General features: G+C 39.0%; 1 protein-coding gene across 1 annotated transcript in view; it reads left to right on the top strand.

The window, feature by feature from the left end:
• The window catches only part of LOC145980765 (uncharacterized), a 703,732-nt gene that overhangs the window by 552,922 nt on the left and 127,181 nt on the right, over positions 1–23,629 (top strand). The window lies entirely within an intron of this gene.

Below are 23,629 nucleotides of genomic sequence, written 5' to 3'. Positions count from 1 at the left end.
GCGCATAGCTTTCTTGCGTATAGTGCAATAAAATTTAGAATGGGATTTATGTTGCCTTATAAATTTACCTTCCAAAACCGGACCTTGCATTACTGCTATTATAACAACAACAACAGCAACACACAAACGCATATTTAATATATGTACGTGTGTGTGTGTCTGAAAAATACGTTTGTGTATTGCTGTTGTTGTTGTTATCATAATAGTAGCGTATCGCGATGTTAAAACTACGATGGGATCGAACCAAGAATCTTTAGATTGTATTAGGTGGTGTAGTTATTCATCATTCATCTTTCAGATGGTTATCACTCGCTTAGCCTAAAGTATAATGTATGCGAAAGGTTACGTCCAAAGTTATGATTTTGGATTTTTGGATTTGATTTAGTTTATTTTACTTCGCGTTTTGTGCCTCTTGGCTAATTTGCAAAGATGGGGATGAGTGATGAAATGATGATATTGATGAAAGAACATTCACAAACAACCAAGCCCGACCGGGATTCGAACCCGGGATCCTTGGCGTCGCAGCGCGATGTGCTAACCACTCGGCCACAGGGTCGGGCCCAAAGTTATGACAAAATAATTCACATGTACAGTAATTGGGTTTCTGTACTCTCCATGAATGAACCGACATGGATATTAGTAAGAAGACGATAATACTTGCCTCACAAATACATGAAGGTTATTTCCACACTTGTCCTCTCAATTGTCAATTGTCCAACCTTCCTGTCAGAATTCAATCTGTTCAAGTCCCATTGTCCAATAATCGCTTCTCAATTCCCGTCTCTCTCTCACACAATCCGCAGTCCTTACTCTCTCTTGTATTCTCGCCAACTGATCTCGCTCCCTCACGATTCCAACGCTCATTCCACAGCCCTCTCTCAAGTCACTCACCTAACGTTTGCCTAATTGTTTATTCCTTACTCTGCTTCCTGCTATGTTAAAAATAACATAAGACTTGTAACTTCTTACCCAATACTTGGGTACGATACGGTAGTAATACAAGGTTTGGTTTTGGAAGGTATATGTATGTATGTATGTATGTGTGTGTGTGTGTGTGTATGTGTGTGTGTGTGTGTGTGTGACTGAATATGACATATGATGTAAAATGACTACATTTTTGTATTATGTCAGCATGTATATTTGCAAGAACGCATTCATAAGTTCAGATATCAGTGACTACGGATATTTCTGTTGTATAATGTTGTTGAATGTTGATTGATTGATTGATTGAATTTGTTGTTAAGTCCACTTTATCCACAGAAAGGTTAATCGGGACTGAGCCTACAGTCTAAAGCGGGATCTACACAACTATATGGCTCCACCGGATATCATACCCTGCACCCCTTGATTACAAGACGCTGAGGTTGTTATTGAATGTGAAGTGTAGTACATTTATGTTGATTTCATGTAATTTCAACCATGGATGTATTTTTTACATTAGCGTGTATGTGTGGCACACATATATAAAATATGCAATAGTGACTCTAATTATTGCACAATGTACAGTCACCGGCATTAGAAATGGGACACTTAGACCCTGAAATATTCGCTACCCTGCATGGTGTTAACGGCGGTGACAGAACCTGCCATTGAAAATTTTGTATTAAAATCCACTCATCCCTGTAGAGTTAGACAACACACGCAACACCTTGCAGGGACGAATATTTAAGGATCAAGATCTCCAATTTTTATTGCAGGTGACTGTACCTAACTATAGAGACAGGATATCGGTCGTGTGTTGAGTGAAGTCAAGTAAATAATAGTAATATTTTACACGAGGCGAGACCGTCTAACGAACTTCGCAACGGCTGCCTGGGGCAAGCAAAAAGACCGAGGAAGGGGAAGCGATCTGTCTTCGCACAAATCCCAGCGCAGAGATTGAGACATCAACAGCACGTTGCCCTTCTCGACTCCCGTACCCGCCGAATCCGGCTCACCTGGTCCCCCGCTCTGGATAAATAATCAAAAAGGATCGTCGAACTCTGACGCAGGTGGCAAGAAGGAAGCGGCCATTACGTAATGTCTGTTTACTTTCCTTCCCCGCACTCTCAGGGGAATTTCGGTAATCATCTCCCTTGGAGACTCATCGACGGAGGGATTCCTGCCGTGGCTCTCAAAGTGTCATTTCTTTGAAAAGTTATCTTCGCATTTTACGTATTTTCCGTCTCTTCGAGCTAATGGTGACGATGAGGATAAATGATGACCGAAATTCGAACCCAGAATAGTAGGTGACGAGATTGTTTCTAGGGATGGTAGTACAATAGGCAGCCAAGGCCTATTTGCTACTTTTATGCCTTTTTATCTAGATTATACCGACCTCCGTGACGGAGTGGTTAGCACGTCGCGTTACGATCAGTGTTGCCACAATCTGTAAGCACAATTTCCCTTTGAAAGGGGTAAAATTTCCCTTTTTCGCCCATTTTTTCCCTTCATCTAAAGAATTAATAATAATAATAAATATTATCGTTGATCCATGTTCGTATTATGTATAAAATGTTTAACAATTTAACTTTGAAATGCTACGACGCCAGGTCCCGGGTTCGAATCCCGGCCTGGGATGGCTGTTTGTGAGTGTCCATTCATAAATTTCATCATACCATTACTCATCCCCATCTTTGCAATTAGCCACCCACTCCCAAAACCTGGGCATCAGGGTGAATGATCAATAACCTCCAGCCCCAAACGGTAGCCAGATGTGGACTTACCCAAATTCCAGCTTTCCTCTCAGAACAAAGTATACGACATTTTTTTTAAAAAAAAAAAATCTCATTTTCAAAACTGGAATCTCTTATAATGTTTAATATAATTAATATTGAGTCTGTCTTAAAATTTCCCTTAAAATTCGCTATTTTTCATCGAATTTCCCTTTTCACTTAAAATTAGCTCCAAATTTCCCTTCAAATAGGGAAATTTCCCTTCATGTGGCAACACTGGCTACGATGATGCCACGGGGTCAAGGGTTCAAATTTCTGGACTCACATTTGTAGTACATTCCATTCATAGTTTCAACATCCGGAAGGGCCGCTAAAAATAATTCGACTTGTTAGAAGGAGAATGTGTGAATCTGATGATTGGTTCCTTTTAGACGACAACGCCCCTCCCCACGTTCATCTTAATGATATGTTTATTTTCATCCTTCATCAAAGCAAATACCTTAGAAGGGTAGGAAAGCGATGCACGACAAAATGAACACAAATGCTCGACTCGATCTGCATTTGTACCACGATGGAATCAAACCAAGGTTTTTTCTTAGATTACACCGTAGACGGAAGAAGAAAAAGTAATCTTTCGTTGTCTTCTTATCTTTACTTAATCCGGATGACATTCCTCGGGACCACAGTCTAAATGAAACATAAGAGAAAGTAGCTTGACAGTTGTCTTGTACAGGCTTGTCAGCAGACGTCTTACAAGGAAAAAAACGTCATCCTCAAAAGAGACACGGTGCAATCCGTACAGGAAAATTCTTACATCAAAAAGATGCCTCGGATTTTCCTATTTGTCTCTGCTTCTTTTGTAAGGCGAAAGTTGTTAGGCAACAAAAGAGGACATTTCTTGAGAGGAGAACTGTCGCATAAGGTTCTCTCTGTCAGGCATAAAAGATGTGAAAGCCTGATTAACGAAGCTGGTATTAATTTGTGTTCTCGGGGAATTAACTAATGGTGGGGGGAGGGAGTTGTAATGAAGTGCAGTCATAGATGCTGTTTTGTTTCTTGTTTTCCCTTGCGAGCCTGCTGGGAAATTTAGAAAAACAGATGGGGGATGCTTTTCGTTCGCCTTAAGGGAAGGAAACCAGGCAGAGGAAAGAAAGCAGATTAATATGGTTCAGACTAATGAGTCCTTTCTGCAATTACGGGGATGAATAAGGCAAAGCACATCAAAAACGAAATATTTGCAGGAGATATTTTCGAGTCCGCAAAAAGGCAGGCCGAACTCATCTGCGCTAAAATATGATTCAACCCTCGAATTAGCCTTCCCTCGAAAATCTCGTGCGCCTTCGCAGAAATATCAGCTTCCACCCCCCCCCCCTTTTAAATTCCCGAGGGAGGTGGTCCCGAAATGCATTATAACTTCCAGGAGTCGCGATTCATCTTTCTTTCGTGGAACAGACCGATTGACGTCATCAATATGAAAAACTTTATATATTAAAAATGTTTTCCGATTTTTATTTTAACTGAAGCGCGAAGCTGTGTTCTATATATAGAGCTATCTGCGTCAATATATATGATAATAATGTTCCATTTAAGAGCCATAAACAGCCCAGTAGCCAGAAACAGCTCCTTGTCTAAGTACAATACACCACAATAATAGTTTGGTTTGGTTTGAGTTGCTGTTTTAAGTCCACTTTATGCACAGTAAGGCTAATCGGGACTGGACCTACAGTTTAAAGTGGGATCCGAACCACTTGTGCCTCCACCGGGTATCGAACCCGGGACCCCTTGATTACAAGGCAAAGACGCTACCACTGCGCCATGGGGGAGGGCTACCACAATAATAGTAATAAATTACATGAAAAATGTACAATAGTAATATTAAGAGCACTAGAGTGTAAACATTCCATTCCCATATTTAGTGTATTTAAAAAATGAAATTAAATAAATGTATTTTTGATTGATTGAGTTTGATTGAGTTGGTGTTTTAAGTCCACTCTATGCACAGTAAGGCTAATCGGGACTGGGATTCGAACCTCCACCGGGTAAATCAATGTATTTGTTTTGTTTTTCAAACCCTGATCGGAACATGATTAAGGCAGTGATTTTTGGAAGTTTTTGTAAGCTTTCGAAATTTTGCATATGTCAAATTAGTGTTTGCAAAATAAAATATTGTATACGAGGTCCTCCTCATATAAACCTTGGACTGTCACACCAAAGGCGACAGCGCCAGCGAGAGCCCAAGGAGGATGATCAGCCAAATAGTTTCTGAAGATGTTTCCAAGATTCATGGAAGTCATATTTTTCCTCGGTCAAGATCTTTTGTCTGTTTTTCAAATATATCTAGCATGAAATTAACCCAAGCATGCTATGTGCCTGAATGGAAAGAGGAGAAACTCAACTACTGCGGATAGGAACTCAGGAAAGCTCGCATTGCGTCGACAATTGTTCGATTCCAAGGACCCAGGGGAACCAGCTCATCTCATTTATGCTTTGCATTATGAATGCGTTTGGAAACCTAACTCGATGAGCTACGGTTTGGAGCTTAATGGAAATAGCTCTCCAAATGTGTTCCTCCAATATGGAATTGACGTGGAGGTTAATCGTGACAATGTCAAAGGTTTAATCATAAGCGTGGCTGACAATCAGCAAAGTAGTAGAATAAATTACCGCTGTGCGCTTGCATGGCAAACTGGAGTATTGTCGCTGCTGGACCCAACTTGCTAGGCGTTTATAAAGTTGTGACAGTTTTGATAGGGCGCCGAGGATCCAAAATCTTTATAAGGCCGTGCAGAAACGGAGATTTATTGGCGCAATCTCTTCAAAATATGTTGGAGGCCTTACTAAAAATAAAGCATGAACAATTAGCTGTATTTTTCCATGTCTTTCATATCGTAATATTTAAGCCGACCTCCGTGGAGGAGTGGTTAGCACAGCGTCCCGGGTACGAATCCCGGCCAGGCCATGGGTGTTCTTTATGAGTGTCCCTTCATCAATCTAATCATATCATCACCTATCGTCGCGATTAGCCAAAAGTGGCAAAAAAGTGACGTTAAATATTAAAAAAATCAATTTAAATCGTAATATTTGTAACGCTATTCCTCGCTCGCAAAGGAATACGAGTCAGATTGTGTGCAATTAGTTTTTCGTTTGTTTCCTTTTTTGGGGAAGTAATACGTCACCAGGTCATGTGACTATGGAAAGGGAAGGCTCGCTCGTGGCTTGCGGACCTCGCTCTCTCTCTCTGTTACTCTGGCAGCGGTTGGGTTCACATATCGCAGTTCTACCTTGAACTGGTAGAATCGGTCTGCTGAAGTCATCATCTGTGTACTGGTGTTTAATCCAAGATTCATATTACTTCATACAGTTAATTAGTTTCATTTGTGCACTATTTAGTTATGCTATGTTTAAAGCTACCATTACGCAGATGGTCCTTTCAGAGTTGACCGATATCCACTCATCATGTGCATTTGTATCCAATTAGATTTATAACTTCCCTATTCAAAATTGCTGATTAATAATATATTTTCCACGTAAGAATAATACAGAACATTGAACCAACCTTAATATGTAATGGGATATACAATCTGATTCCGGTACATTTATTTTGCCTCATATTTGAAAATTTAATGATTAATGTTAATCTTAAATTTGTTACTGGAAAAGTTCTATTGTTAAAGTTACTATTGTTGTATACGACAAATTTCTAGTCGTTGTTTCCTTAATAAATTGTTAAATATACTATTTACTTTTCGTACTTCCCACATAGGCCTCAGACTCTGCTAAATATTTTAATAAGTAAAGGTAGTCAAATTGTCAGCCCGTAGTATATATAATTGTAGAGGACTAGTGGTATAATCCAAATCTAAATTATATGAGAAAATACTTGGGTGGTGGCATATTTAAGTTAGCAAGCTCTCATTTATTGCCAGCAGACGGAGTAGAAGAATTATGATAGCAGTTGACTGTAGTATGTTGTAATGAGAACATCCTTTAAGCTTTAAATCTGTTAAAGTAATTAGAATGTAGCTCCTAAAGTCCAACATCTCTCATGCAAAGTAGGTGGGACCTAATTTTACCCTACAAGTAACAGAAAACTGACTCAACTAAGAAATAAAGAATAGAAAACCAAAACCGTTCACGTCAACAAGTGAGTAACTGGCTAAGAAAATTAATAACAATTTGTTCATGTCCTCTGTCTATTTTGGTGTCTTTTGAAGTGCTTATTTTCATAACTTTCGTGCTTGTTTTACAAGTTTACAACGGCTACTGTCGCCCTGACGTAATCAGTCAGTTCTTCTGGTGACAATTTCAGTGGACCTTCCCCCCCTACCCTTTGTTGCAGCTTCTATATATCATCATCATTCATCACCTCTTACCTTTGAGATTGAAGAACGGGGGGTCAGACAGCAACACAACAAACAAGCGCATCTAGCGCCAGGGGGCGAGGTGGCTCATTTCGGTAATAGAATCGGAAATGAACAGAAAAAAAATACCCCGTGCACCACTTATTTTCAACCCTTTCTGCAACCGCCCTGTGCAGTTCAACCCCTCATTAAGCTCTCAGAAAGGTTCGGGGAAGGAAAAAGGAAAAATGAGGCCCATCCTTCCCTTGATGGCGATATTAAGTCCTTCGGTAGGTTCGGGCGACGTGATGTGTGGCAGTTGTCGTTAGCGGGAACGATGGAGGCAATCGAAGAGGGGCCTCTTGGGGAAAATTGAAGGGAGAGGATAACGGAGGGAAAGATTGAAATGTGGAGGTCGCATGCGAAATGAGCCTTAACAAATGGGGACCGCGGCCCCGTGCTGCTCTTTCGACCTGGGCCGAAACTTGTAATGGATTTTTTTTTTAGTAAATACTTTCTCCGATTTTTCTCTTGGAGCTCAGGGATACAAATTGCAGTGCACGAAATGCTGTTTTTGTTTGATTTTACGTCGAATATTTCAACTAAAGTCTGCAAAAAAGGTACGGATTTTTCTAGTCAGTTCTACATTTTACCAAGCTTAAATCCTGATTGATTTTGGCAATGTCATTAGTCTATATTCAAATTAATCAGTGGTGTACCCAAGGGGTGTTGAGATTTACATAGATTTTTCGAACAATAAAAGATGGGATGTATGACAAGTTATTGCAAAATGGTATCCCTTGCTAAATCATGATCAAACCATTGCAATCAGTACTAACTAATCCAAATCAAAATTAACAAATCATCATCTGGAGTCAACTTACCAGAACTGAAAACAGGGAAATAAAATTAAACCTTCGTGTAAACTGGTAGGACCAACACCCACCGACTTTTTCTGTAATTTGACTATGTTTGTTGCGTGTGTGTTTATGTTTTACGTGTATTTTTTTTACTTAGTGTGTATGTATTTTTGTCTTAATTTTTTATGTTTTTTGCGTCTTTCTCTTTTATTTTTTCTTGTGTTTTTCTTTTTTTTTTGGTATCTTAATGTTCTTAGTTTTTATAAATTTCATTTCTTGGTATCTTAATGTTTTTAGTTTTTATATATTTAACATACAGTTAGCTATAAAAATCAATTTATAAAATGTAATGTAGAGATGGTTAAGTGGAAGAAAAGGCTTGTGCCTTAACTTCGCCATCCAAAACAAGGAATAAATAAATAAATAAATAAATAAATAAAAAACTTATCAAGAAATAAAATCAATATAAACGGTGCCTCCCGAAAAAGGCAAATAATAATTTATTTTTTTATAGATGCCTGTGGAAACACGACAAAAACTAACGACTTTATTTCAATAAGATAGTTATAGCACACGAAAATAGAAACAGTGTAAGAAAAAGTAAATACTGGTTAAAGTAAGGAAAATGAATGAGGGAGAAATTAAAATTTAAAATGAGTAAAAGAAAGAGAACAAAATATCTCACCAGAAGAAACTGACAGAAATAAAAATGAGAAAACTAAAGCAAATTAAATGGGGAAGGGGTGTAGAGATAAAAGAAAAAAGTAATAAGGGTCAGTAAGTAAGATTCTAGTTAAAGAAAATAGTGAAATGCATTGGGTTATATTTTCTCATAAGTGATGACAATGATCTGACTTGACTTCTGTGGACTATCCACATGCCCATTGAATATAGTTTTTCTGGAATATATGGTGTACTATTTCTTGTTGAGAGAGGGAAAAAAAGGACCAAAAGGGAAGAGACGTAGAGTCCAGAACTTACTGGTTTGCCCCTATGGCCAGTAGCTAATGAAGAAGATAAATCTCTCTAGCTTAGGGTGACCAGATCTTTACCAGCAAAAAACAGTACACACACATAACATGACAAACTTTATTCAAAAAAGGAAAGACATAAATAAAGGACAAAAGTTTTAAAAATAATTATTCTTTTATTTGATGAATCCCCAAAGTATATGAGTGGCATAAAACAAAAATGAAAACTAGATGTATTTAAAATTTGACATATTAAACACACTACAGTTGTGAGCAAAATTTTGTTGAGAACATGTCACTTACACTTTTAAGTCTTTAAAACAATTCCAATAACTTCAAATTAACAAATATTTCATAATCAAATGTACCAATATTTAAGTATCATCCTTAATGGTTCTGTACTTTTGCTTCGAGTGAATAGCATGTAATAACTTTGTATTTTCCATAACCATATCATGGAAATCACTACAGGTACAACTGAAATTATATTTAGTTATTAATAGGTGTTTCAGAGTTTCAGTTTTCAATTGAGATTTCTGAGCAGTCCACATGTTATTCATTAATGAGAAAACTCTCTCAGTGGGTGCATTTGTGGCTGGAAGGCACAAACTGAACTCTACAATGCCAAATACCTGATAAAAGGAAATACATTTTTCCTGAAAATATTTGAATATCTCAACCCATCTTAAATCTACTATCATTTGAGCAGTGTTCCATGCTTTCAGTTTTTCAAGAGTAGCATACGCTCTTGCATTTGAAATTTCATCAAAGAGATAAGAATCATTAAGTTGCTTTCTTGACCATTTGTTGAAAAATTGTACGCTATTTTGCACCCTGTCCCATTCGATCATCAAATCCAGTTTTACCCAATCCAACACAGTCATTTCAAAATAGGGAGAGGACCACTGCTTAATATATTCAATACAAGTTGAATAAAATGAACGCACATGTTCCTTAAAACTTGACATACGAACAAACCCATTTTCCTCCAGATTTTTCAGTTTCGACTGCACCATAAGAGGCAAAAAAGGTAGTTATATCTGTCAACTAATTTTTGTTTAAGTTCTGCAATCAATGCAGAACTTTCTATCATATAAACATATTGACCTCTAAAAAGTGAAAAAAGTCATTAAAAAGTGCTGCATTGGAATGGATAAAATAAGCCATATTTCAGATAGGGGGGCCTCAAAGAACATTTTAATGATTGTGGGACACTTGTCCTGTGATAGAAAGTATGATTTCAATGCTGGATAGAGTTTACGTATGCGCTCTATGGCTGGCAACAAAGAGAGCCACCTAGTTTTGCTATAAGAAAGAAGCTTTGAGAACTCTATCTCCACGAAGTCACCAAATTCACGTAAAGCATGTTCACGTACTGTATATATGTAAAAAGATGAGTATATTTTGTGCACCACACTTTCTATGCAAATCGGTAAACAGTCCATCGCAGTTTGTACACAATTATTAATTATTCACTATATGTGCAGAACAACCTACACCTACAATTGGTTTGTTTAAGGATTCCTGAACAATACTGTAAACATTTTTTTAAACTTTCCTTGCTGTTCCTCCAAAGTTGTAGTTGGTGTTGTCAGCACATAATCCAACAAATTTAGTTTCAATGTTGTATTCATTTAATGTCTTCAGGGTATACGAAGACACAATATCGGACGTTTCACCACACTGCTTGAAAATTCAGAACTTTAACGTGCACTCCGCTCAAAGGAAGGAAGTAGCGCACCAACAATGGAAACAATTTCGTAGCTTTATGGCTCGACGAATCTGTGTAAACTGTAATGTAATTTACCTGATCCAACTCTTACTGAAGCTCTGCAATTGCATAGGGCTTATCATATTTGTGATGATCGCTTCACATTTTGTTCTTGCACACAAGCATATTGTGGTTCGAAGCACTTCTTAACAAGTTTCGAACTACAGTCTGTAGAACGAAACGATTGATTATGTTGCACTCTATGAAATGCAAAACACGTTTCTGCTGCTGCCAATTTTTGTTCTTTAGGCCCAAAATTCTTGTTTTGAAAAAATGTAGAAAGAGTAAGCACTAGATTCAGCAGCAGCGTTGGCAGATTTGTGTTTTGCCTTTTGCAGATGTCGTGTTATTTCAGACCTTCCACTGTTTGCAATTAAAAACTCACCTGAACATTTTTCACAGTGAACATCACTATCGCTTTTGCCTCTCTTAAGAAATGGATAAAGAGATTTCAGTTCTGAATTAAATGCACATTTCCTCCTAGGACAGTGTTGAAATACAAGATGTGCACTTCAGGAACGAGACTTCCACTCTACGCACCCCGCAACAACTGGACAGATCGACGCCACCTGACTCTTTGTTCGCAACTGTTTACAACCTGCTCTCTGCCATGGTAACTACGCATTGTTCTAACCGGATGTTCATTCTCTCCAGCCCGACCACAACAGAAAAGTATGTACTGCATAAACTGTTGACATGGAAAAAACAAAAGAAAATAAATATTTGCACTTCGGAGACCAGAGTAGAAATCAGGACATTTCGCAGGACATATGTGAAAGAAAGGACATATTTTATTTTTATACATGGCTTCGCAGTCTGCAGGACAGCCCATCAAAAAAAAGGACTGTACTGCGAAAATCAGTACGGATGGTCACCCTACTCTAGCTTCGAGAAGTCTCATTTGCATGGAGGTCATCATTTCGTAGTCGTGGAAACCACCATTAGCTGAGTGTAGAGGAAAACAATTTGCTGTACATTATGAGTGGTTTCTCATTACGGAACGGAGCTCAATTTAAACCTTCCCAAAAGGACCATTGCTTTCTCTTTCCTTTTTTCAGGTCCGAAACTCCCATCTACGGAATGTGGATCTTGTTAACGTCTCTTCTTATAATACAAAGTACAGTGACTGCAACCATTGAAAAAAGTTACCATTTCCAAAAGCGCATTCCATATTAATTGATCGTTCTCAGCCTATGTAGGTTTATCACTGAAAATTCCAGGCTTGTCTCTTTCGCCTTACACTTAATGTTAGCATAGGATGCACTTAATTTAATAGTATCTTCTTTCTCGGTTTTTCACAAGTTTTAAGCTTCCAGTGCGTCTTTTAGCAGCCACTTCCTTGTTAACCAATTAATTTTTCTTTTCTTGATCGCTTCCATCATTTATCTTCTTTCACCAACCCTTTAAACACTTTTATTTCTTACTTTGTATATTCCTTTCACACACTCCATTCTTTTCCATGGCCGCATTTCCAAAGCTTCTAGTTGCTTTTCCTCACTTACTCGTCGGGTGCAGGTTTCTGGATCATTCAACACACTGCTCCTCACTGAGCCCTTCATCAGTCGCTTTCATAGTCGTTTGTCCAAAGGCCCACAAAACACACTTCTTGTATGAAAGAGGCTGGATGAACCACAGAGTCTCTTTATGCAGATATATTGTTTCCCTAGTGGCAGCCAGATGACACGAACTGAACCACAGCAGCTCTAACTCTCAGAAAAACCAAAAAATATATTTGGTAATATTATCCTCTGTGAGCTGGAAACATTGTCCTCGGAGAAAATTCCCTTTTTTGCGTCCTTTCCGGCGGTTGAGGGTCGAGGCTTATTAAGCGGGGTGTAATCCTTTGACGTGCTCTTATTCAGGGGTGGAGACGACACACGTGTTCGAGCATTGAGGTGTGGTCAGGGCGACATCGCCTTCTTCGTCCCCTCTAATTGCCTACTTGACCACGGAGAGCAGCACTTGGTTGGCCACTGAGGGTGCGGCGCCTCAAGATTTGTCGTTATCTTCGTGGTTGCAGTCAAGGTCTGAACAGTGTATGGTTTAGAACATAGGGAAATACTGTCTGTGAGGACAGTACTCATGTATTTTCTTCCGCAGTGAGAGTATTGCACTGTATTTTTGTTTATTTTCCTGCCTGTTTAGGCGACGACGACGATAAATTATTATGATTACACATATGATGACCGGGACTCGAACCAGGATTCGGGAATGGATTTCGATATTGAGGTGCCTTTTGGAGACTAATTCTTATTTTAGGCGCCATTTGTCGACTGTACTTTACCGTGAAGATGAGTGGTTGGTTATATGATGAATTGATGAAGGGACACTCAAAAACACCTATGGCCAGAACATGACGTCATAGCGCACTGTACCTACTAACCACTCAGCCTTGGAGGTCGACTAGTTTGCGATTTGGCAAATAATATTCAATTTGTGCGCCATTGGGCGATTTGTACTTAATTTATTCGCCATATATATGATAATGAAGTCTCCAAATGCAGTTCAGAGGCAAGAATTAAAATGTTGAAACAGGTTTTGTGTGCTTGTAGGTAACACACACACACTAACACAATAAGGAATGAAATTAACACCATCTGAATTTATTTAAATATTTCTCTATTTTAAAATTGAAACGTAGGCTTCATCTTGTGAGGTGAAACATCTTGGTGAATATAATATTTGGAAAACTTGTCGACTACTTAAATTGAATGGTTAGAGTTTATAGTTGACAGATAGTCTGTTTCAGATACCATCTATCATACCGAAATACTGGTACTACCTAAATACCGAAGATATCGAAGTACAGAATACAATGAAAAGGAATATTAAAGATATTGAAATGCCGAAAATATCGGTTTTGCATACGAGTCATTCCATACGAAATCAACACAGCCCCCAACCTGGCTATCTCCGATTTTCATGAAATTTGGGGAGTTGAAACTATGCATAGAACTTAGTAACTATGAAAAATTTGAGTCTCGTGCGTCTTGTAATTGTTAAATTATTCAAGGTCAAAGTTCGCAAAAATTGTCCTTTTTGAGCCCTTTTAGCTATACTAGATGTGCTGTAACTCCGCCCCTATTTTGCCTAGGAAGCTCAAATAAAGCTTATTGTACAGGGAATTAAACAAGCTTTCCAGTGATATATAACAAGCCAACCTTCTGATAAAAATATAATTTTGTCACGTGACCTTGACCTTTGACCTTGAATATCTCAAAACACGTCATCACCAAACCTCGTGAAAAAAATATATTTGGTCCCTGATGCCATACTCTAAAACATATCAAAAAATCATTCTGGGACTGCAATGGGATCAGAAGATACAAAATAATATGTGTAACTATGTGACTGATAAAAGTCTCATTACATGAACTATGACGAGTCAAAAGTCCCTTAACACCCCCTACAAAATGTAAAGGAGTTATCCTGGTCATGAAAGAAATAGGTTAGCCACAGGGAGATCCCTAGCTGTGTGTGTCGAGCACAGGTCCGGCATATTGTTGACCACCACATTTAGTATAGTTAAGAGGGCTCAAAAAGGACAATTTATGCGAACTTTGACCTTGAATAATTTAACAATTACAAGACGCACGAGACTAAAAGTTTTCATAGTTACTAAGTTCCATACATAGTTTCAACTCCCCAAATTTCATGAAAATCGGAGATGGTCAGGTTGGAAATTGCACATATCTGTGTTGATTTGGCATGAAATGACTCATACATCGTTATTTCGGTGATGCCTGAATCTCAATAGTCTCACATGCCAATACCATCCCTTATAACGATATTTTCAACAGTTCTAACAGGAGGATTTGTGTAGTAGACTCCCAGGCTGGGGTATCTAGCGTGTTCTTTTCGATAATGTGGTAGAAACACTGTGATCAAGAGGTTCCGAGTTCGATTCTCGGTGGAGCCACATTACACAATGGTACGATTTGAACTGTAGATCCCGTTCCCATTAGCCTATCGGAGCATAAAAGGTAGTGGCCTTGAAACAATCTATGTCCACCTAAATCCGAGACAACAGAAACATTGTTTTCGTACATCAAAAGATGATCTCAGTCCACCCGTCTCAGTTTCATTTCCAGCGCTCAATTACAGGTTTAATTTGCTCGAGACTCGCCAGGTGGCTCCGTAGAGGCCGATGACGAGATTGTTAGCCTCTCCTCACGCAACTGTCAATACCATGATGCATTTCGACTAATTCGCGGGTGATGTATCGTTGCCGGGGCAGGCATTAGCGACATGCACACGATCCGCTATACATCAAGCAAATTGCCCTTCGACATTATCTCGCCGTCTCATCTGGACCTCAGAAACTGAAAACCGACGAAGGCGGCCGCCGAAATTGTATTCCGTGACCAGGGCATGTAATTAAGCCAGACGCGATGACAATGGGCGTGCAATGTTGTTTGTTTTTCTCCCTCAGAAAAACTAACAACGTCATCCTCCTGATTAAGTTATTGGCGGTATAAAAGAGGGTTATTGTTTCCTTTTTTTGTGGGTTTTGATACGCAACAGCACGGAAAAGGATGAATTATTGTGTCTTGACGCATTGCCTCTGCGCACGCGACACCTGGCGGGCACGCCAGTAACTACATGGTCTGTCAGATCACAGTTTGACCTGTGTACAATTTACGATATTTAAATTACAAGGCTGAAAACGTACATACTGTACAGGCGCAGGTATGGGGGGGGGGGGGACAAGCCACTTTCTGCACGCCCTAAATTTTTTGACGTCAATGCCACCGATATACTGTATGTTTATTTTCATATGTATATATAAACTTACACACCCTTTGCATCCTCATTTTGTCGATTTCTGACGAAAATAATACACACTAGTATCAACCCTGGCACGCATACGGGTAAAATTTATCACTTTCGAGATTCTGTGGAGTCGATTTGATTCTATTTTAATTTTTGTTACTTAGGTTCGAAAGGGATGAGTTCTTTTTATTTGGTTTATTTTACTTCACTTTTCTGCCACCTTTGGCTAATCGCGAAGATGAGGATGAGTGACGATATGAATTCGTTAATAACACCATGTACAGGCCGGGACTCCTGTGGACGTAGCACGGTGTGCTAACCACTGCGTCACGGAGGTCGACTCCGGTGTAGCGTCGAGACGAAGCGCCAATGAGCCAAACATTGCCAAGAGAAGTTGTTGGCTCTGATGTCCTCTATGGCTTGTGAAACGTCGCTGATTTTATACGGCAAGCCCTCCCTCTCCCTCCTCAACCATTCTGTATATAGTTTTCTTCTACGTGAAATCCACGCTGTCCAGTTGATTTTTATACATTTGTGTGTGTGTGTGAATGTGAATATGAGTGTGTGTGTTGATCCACATTTACAATGACATGTTTACCAACTGTTTTAACCTGGAGTCATGATCTGAATGGGTTGATAACCACAAAACCATCAATATGTTACCCGTAAGCGGAACAACTTCGATTTACCCCATCACTCTACCACGGCCTACAAATCATCTTTCTCCTTTTCGGCTCCCAAAGCATGGAATGCATTGCCTGCAAATATCGCTAGTGTAAACAACCCATTAAATTTCAAAGGTAAAATAAAAGATCTACTGTTAATGGAACAATGGCAGAGTCGGGGCACATACTGAAGGTATCAAGTCACTCACTATATGGAATTGTATTATTGTATTATTATTACTATTGTCTTTTGTACCAAGTTACACTTTTTTTTGTATGCAACTAATTCCTACGTATTTTTTTTGCTCATTTTTTTGTATCTGTATTCTTTATTTTTTTTTACGTTTAGCTTACTGCTCCATAAGTTTATATCATCTCATATGTATTCATAATGACAAGGGTTAGGTGGCAGAGCAGCCCTTGGCTCAATAAAGAAAATTTATTATTGTTATTATTATTATTATTATATAGCTTGATTTTTCATTACTTGTCATATCCATTTCACAGCATCATCTTCCCATATCTGATATCCGTATTATTATGTTAGCGTAACAAATGGGTACATTCACACATCCCACCTCCCTCGATATATATAGATACACACACACACAACACAAATGCACAACTTCAAAATTACTAACTTCAGACCAGATGTAAATAACACAGCGAAAACTTGAAATTTTTTTTACTTTTCTTTCCTCTTTCCTAGGATTGCTTGTCTTTTTGTTCTTTTCCCCAAACATATCACCCGGTCTTCCCTTTCCAAGTCACAAGGATGCTGAAGTAAGTTTTCGAAATGCATTCAGAAGTTTGGGATCGGAAGAACGATGGAACTGAATTTGAGAACCCGGTGTTGTGGAAAATTTCAAATTAACCCCAGAAGACAGAAAAAGTAAGTGGAGTGTCTAAAGAAAAAAGTCAAACTGAATTTGCATCCGTCTGGAAACTGTAAATCCACTCCTCCAGAGTCCTCTGAAGAATATACTGGCAGGTGGAGATAATGCGTCATCAAGAAGGAACATTTCGCCTTCTAGAATGCGATTTCTTCATTGTTTTGCTCAATTTTTGTCCATTTCCATTGTGGATTTTATGTTTTAGTATCGGTGACAAAATGCAACTCTGCTGTATAATGTGACGGGTGCAAAATAGCGTAAGTGTTGACGCACCCGCAAATTTCAATTCAATCAATGAATCAATCCGTGCATAAACTCGACTTAAAACAGAACTCAATGTTACAATCATAGGCGTAGCTACGGGGTGTGCCGGGTGTTCCTAGGCACACCCTAATGGACTGTTTTATCAAAGAGAATTAAATACAGATATTTCAATAAGAGAGAATAAGCGGCAGTTTGTAAGAAGTTGAAAATGTCATTACTTGGTACAAACGTGTGCATTATCGCTGATGAAACGACTGTCTATAGATTTTCATTTTTTGATGTCATTGGAGAAAGAAGATATTTACTGAATGATACTCTGTACTACAGCGCTTTTCTTCTATACCTGTCACAAGCTGCACGTGTGAGAGAGAGCTTTCTCCAAGCCTACCCAAGTTAAAACTAAATTAAGAGCAACTCAGAAGCAGGATAGATTGGAAGCCCTGCTCTTGCTATTTGTGGAACAGGAAAAGGCTTCGTCTATTGATGTAAATGAAGTTATTGATGAGTTTAAGAACATTGTACCTTTTGACAGACGTCTCTTGTTATAAATGTCGTGTATTTTGATGTATTTGTTTGCATTTATGAACATTTTGTGTGTGTGTAATTTCTATGCAATTTGATTTTTTCTACTACATATATTCTGAAATTTTCAACACTGTTATTTAGTGAATTTATATTCCTTTACAAACATCAATGCAGTTAAAGAGCCAAGTGATTGTGTTGCAAAATATGCTATTAAAAAGGTACAAGACCTCATTTTTTTCTTTGTGCACGCCCAAATATAAAGTTCTATGGTCACAATTAGATTAAATTGTCAGAATAGCAAATATAGCAAATACAAAATCAAATATTATGTGTTTGTCTTTGTGGGTGCATCATAGTTCCCTCGCGCACATAATGTTCCAGACATATATTAAAAACAAAACACATCAGTCGGACAGGAACATGTTGCGACATTATTCTCTACAAACGGAATTCAATTGTCTTGTCAAGCTTATGAAAACATTGAGGATGTATCCGACTGCGGAAAGATATTACGCGTACGTTCGCTTGACATAAGTAATAAATGATGCACGGAAACAAATACATAGCCGTCAGTACGCGTACCAAATAGAATACAGCTTTGATGCCACCCGCCTGTCTCCTTTCAGGACGCAACTTCGGGAAGCAAAATATTGTCCGTAATTCGATGAAATATGCATTAACCGAAAGGACTGAAACATTCATCAGGTGAGCGGATTACAGCGTTTGCCTTTTAATTGATTACGAGGATTTGCAAGTGACCGCGCGCGTGGAAGTTCCACGCAGAAAACAGATTCATGCATGATGTAGCCTGTGGGAACCGCGGAAGGTTTCTGTACATTGACTACTCCGTTTTTGACCAAGTGTGAAGTGCAGTTAATCTTTTTAGTTACTGAGTGTAAATAAAACAACCTCCCGTGATAGTGTTCTTTATATCGTTCTTTTAATTTTAAAAAAGCATACTGTTGCCATTAAATAGTTTGTTTTCATGTCAATGTACTTGAAATGAACTAAACAATGTCGTGACAATCTTAGATTAATTATACAGGGTGAACAGAAACTATAGGGACAAACTTCAGGAGGTGATTCCTGATAAGTAAAGGAACAAAAAAGTTCATATCAACATATGTCCGGAAATGCATATTTACCAAGTTACGAGGGCGGGCTGAAAAGTAATGTCTCCTATTTTTTTGTGACTATGTAAAGACATTTTGGATTTTGAGCAACCATGCATTATACTCTTCGGACTTTCCCCGTTCTCCATTCCAAGTTTCAAACTTCTGTCACCAGGGGTTGCTGAACTAGAGCGAGGAAAATGGCAGCATGTAACCATACTATGTCGGTGCACCTGAAACTGCGTGTGGTGACCAAGTTTCTAACTGCAGAAAATGTGTACCCCTATTGACATTCATCAGATAATGAAGGCTTTTTATGGCAATGAATGTGTAACGTCAGTATTATATGATGTTGGGCTGTTCCTGCTCACAATGAAAACCCCTGCCGAGGAACGCTTAACTCTCAAGAAGTTCCTTGTCACACACGTTGAGTGCGTTATTCGTAGAGCAATTGACGAATTTCACGATCGTGAAGGACAGCGTGCTACTTTAGATTCGTAAGTATTTTTTTAATGAGACAACAGCATATAGCTTTGCCAGTTTTTTTGTCTAGTAGAATTGTAACTTCCGCGTATTGCAACACTGCTCCTATGAGTCACGTGACGTCTTCTGCAGACGACAAACCTTTCCCGCGTTGCGCATGCCAGAGCTCAAGCTAAATCGAATGCGATGCGCTGTATGTACTCGTATTGTTTATCCATGTGATCCCTCCTAATGGCGTAGTGATAATGTCGTTTGACTTGTAATCAAGGGGTTCCGTACCTGGTGGAGGCACATAGTAGTTCGGATCGCACTTTGGATCCAGTCACATTTAGCCCATCTGTGCATAAAGTGAACTTAAAACAAACTCAAATGTTTATCCATATGGTACACACAGAAGCCAAAACGTGTCAATTGAAAAAAATACATGTTTACTCTAAAAACACATTAAATAGCACATGATGCACTTTTTCGCGTGTCAAAATACACACAGAAATGCATAAAAAGGGCACTTTTATCAGCTGGTGTTCCATGTGATGCACTAAAAATGCATCAATTGGGAAGAACAGATCAATAACAAAATTACACATTTAGCTGTGCCAATTGATGCATTAGAAGTGAAATGTTGTTATCTTTGAAATGATCTTGTCTGATCTTCCCAATTGATGCTTTTTTAGTGCATCGCACGGAACACCGGCTGATGTGATAAAAGTGCCCTTTCATGAATTTCTGTATATTTTGACGCTTCAAAAAGTGCATCATTTGCAGTTTATGTGCGTTCATGTGTTATTCTGTGTGATGATTTATTGCGAACACGATTTTCATATGTGCGGTTCTTACAGTTGTAATTGAGATGGCCATGAAGTTCATCATCTAATTGTAGATGAAGTTCAACTGTGCTCATTAACTTCTTGAGGTCTCTCTCATTGAGGTCGCACTGTTCGTGGAGGCATATTTCACTGATTCTGTCCCTTGGCCTTCGTTAGCACAGCAACGTCGTCGACCCATTCTTCTCCAGAAGGTCACGAAATCGTGTCCTGGCAAGAACAGTCCTCGGCACCCTCAAACTATCCATCAGGATGTTCATTTGCTTCATTTCTGGCCCGTTCCATAATAACTCCAGAAACTGGCCAGTTTCCGGGCACGCCCTGTCAGCGTCGACAATAGATTTCCCAAGAAGTTGATGGTACGTGACCACAGCAACTGCGATAAAGATGACCATAGGTCTGCCGGTCTGTCTATGTGTCGGTTAATATTGTAACCGCAGGAGAAGAGATGGGCAGATATACTCTGGCAACAAGGGCAGTTGTGTAGATAATTGGGAGTTTCACTTCTGATGTGTTTAACTCTCAGATGGTAAGATGGATTCTCAGAGTTCTCTATCAGTTTCGTTTCTTGGAATTTTGGCGAGCGACAATGGTCCCATTGTTGTCGATACTTGTGTTGTCTTGCTCTAACAATGAGCGTATGGAAACAACCCTGCACACAGAAAACAAAATGCATCAAATCTATGTTACGCACCTGAAACGCACGATTGATGAACTAAAATTTCTTTTTTTGGGCTTTGCCAAGAATCGAGGTTACAGTTTGATCCATTTTGGGATATTATTTGGAAAGGTAACGCCAAAGTGTATCATGTGATGGAAGTGAGTATTTTTTTCCATGTCGATCTATACTTTGATGTAGTGGTTGTCAAAGTGTGGCGCCGTGGCTGGCTTACAGGGGCGCCGCGAAATGTTCCAATCTATTCACTTAAATCCAATCAATGAAATGATTGTTCCAAATATGTGCTTATTTAGTACATTTTAAATATAAAATGTTTTTGAATTTAAAACGTATGTTTTTTTTAAATTTAAGGCAAGCAACCTAGCCTCACTAACTAAGCGTTGCAAGTGTTGTATAGGCCTACATTCTGACTTGGGCGCCGCGGAAAAAATCTTGAAAAACTAAGGGCGCCGTGAAACGAAACCGTTTGGGAACCCGTGCATCATTTGATATGTTTTTATGCACCTTCCTGCATCTTTCTCGATGATGCAATTAAATATTTCGTCTGAGCTGAAGACTATGCATTTTTATTTCAACTGATGCATTTACTTTTCTGCGTGTGGTAGTTAAAGCATTATAATCGTGGTTGATATTATAGCACCGCTAGGATGCCAGGGGTAACGGATTCGACTCCCTGCGTAGGCATGAGCGTCCTCCCAAAAATTGCATAATATCATTACTAATCTTCATCGTCGCGATTAGCTAAAGATGGCAGAAAAGAATATGAGAAGCAGTTTCCAATTCCTTATGTCAGGTCATGATTAATATCTCACATGATTAAGATCTTTCCACTGTCAGGAGATCCGAAGACCATCTTGAATAGTCCTCGCTGAAATCAATGACTAGAAAGTGGGACACGATATTAGACCTGGAGACGAGAGTGAAGTATCATACGCAGCTTCAAAAGAGGAAGATTAAAGGGTCCCTCAAGTGAGATGACGTGAAGGAACCTGGAAGACAAATGACTTTAGCTTATTTTGATGACGTCATTAAAAGGTCTAAAAGCACGAGGAAGAAATGAGACCATGGTGTTATTTTTCTGTGGAAAGGCAGATGGGCCACTTTCTTCTTTTGTTCCATCCCAGGCCCCTAGCTAGTGAAGTGGCGTGGTTTTAGGTTATATCCAACATTTGACTCGGATCCATGAATGGATCAACCACATCAACCTCATCAAGTATATTCTCCGTTGCTATTGATCTAGCAAACTAGTCATTTTATTTGAGCAACCACAATTCCTGTACACGTTGATATTCATCCCAACATCAAATCTATCGCCCAAAAATACCCCAACAGCCATACGCATGTTTCTTCACCTTTCTCCCTCTTTCTCTCTATGTGTGTGTGTGAGAGAGAGAGATAAACAGAGATACGGATAGAGACTTTCTCACTCTCTCGCTCTATTTGAAGAGACAGTGAGAACAGTGATGTGCGTCTACGCGTAAACAACGATAGTCTACATTCTACACGTAGACTATTTTATACACGTAGATTACGTAATCTATGTAAACAACATGGCGAAAGGTGATAACTTAGCAAAGGGCGCCGTGGAATTAAAAGAAAATTATACTACGTATCAGTTGCTGATGTGTGAGGAGAACTTTTCATATTCTTTCTTCCAAATTCGAACAATTTCTCACCTAGGAAGAAACCTCATACAGGAAATATTTTAGTGTTTTATGGGGAAAAGACCACTGTTGCCTCACGACTGCCATCTGTTGTTGTTTTTTGCATACTATTTATCTTCCTCCATAGTTGATAATAGAAGAGAAGAGAAATTTTGTTGTAAATAGAGTTCTTTTCATTTCGTTACGAACCAATGCAGTTGAAAATGTCACTTTCCTTTCATGAAACCCTTGAAAATTAATTTTAATGCACTGTAGATTGTCTACGTAGTCTATGTAAACTACAACCCAATGTAATCTACGCATAGATTACGTGTAGACAGCGCATGTAGACGTAAACCTATAGTCTACGGCACATCACTGAGTGAGAATTAGCTACGTTTCATTAGGTCCAAAATTCAGTCTACACACAGTTTGAATATATCAAATATGGACAGGTCTATATACATTTTGAACGTCACATATATTCGTGGTCTAAAAACTGATCGATTCATAAAACCTGTCGGGGTGGGGGAGGGGGTCAGATTACATAAACGTTCTCCCCTTTCTCTTTTTTAAGGTCACCCTTTATGAAAATATTTGACGTCATTGGCGGCGCTTCCCGAATAATGAATCGAAGAATTGAGGAGAAGGAAGAAAATTATTGGACAAATGTAAAATGAACATTTGTTTAATTAATCACCCTCAGTAGGTGGACGAGTCTAACCCTAGATTTGCGATGCAGTTTGGTTGGTTTTAATATGCTCATGTACTCGCATTACTGTGTACAGTAACCTATATACTGTACACCTATATCCTGAAATATTAGCTTCCCAGCAATGCGTTATGTGTGTTGCATAATTCTATGACTATGGTTGAACTTGCTATTGAAGTTCACGATTGAAGGATTCTATTTAATACTGCAGACAGTACGTCTGACTACCATGCTAAAGGTCCCCGTTCAAATCCAGGAACTTTTATAACGATGGAAGCGGCCCCGGCGCCCACCCAGCGTCGAATAACATGGGTACCTGGGGGGAAATCCTGGGGGGTAAAGACGGTCAGGGGCGTGATGCTGATCACATCACCCCCACTCACGACCGGATCAAGAAAGTGTGGGGCGTTACCCCCACACCCCCTATACGCCTTCATGGCGTGGTGCTATGCACAGGGGA

The sequence above is a fragment of the Lepisma saccharinum genome, chromosome 28, assembly GCF_977018435.1.
Source record: "Lepisma saccharinum chromosome 28, izLepSacc3.1, whole genome shotgun sequence".
Classification (NCBI taxonomy): domain Eukaryota; kingdom Metazoa; phylum Arthropoda; class Insecta; order Zygentoma; family Lepismatidae; genus Lepisma; species Lepisma saccharinum.
This window is presented reverse-complemented; position numbering and strand designations above follow the sequence as displayed.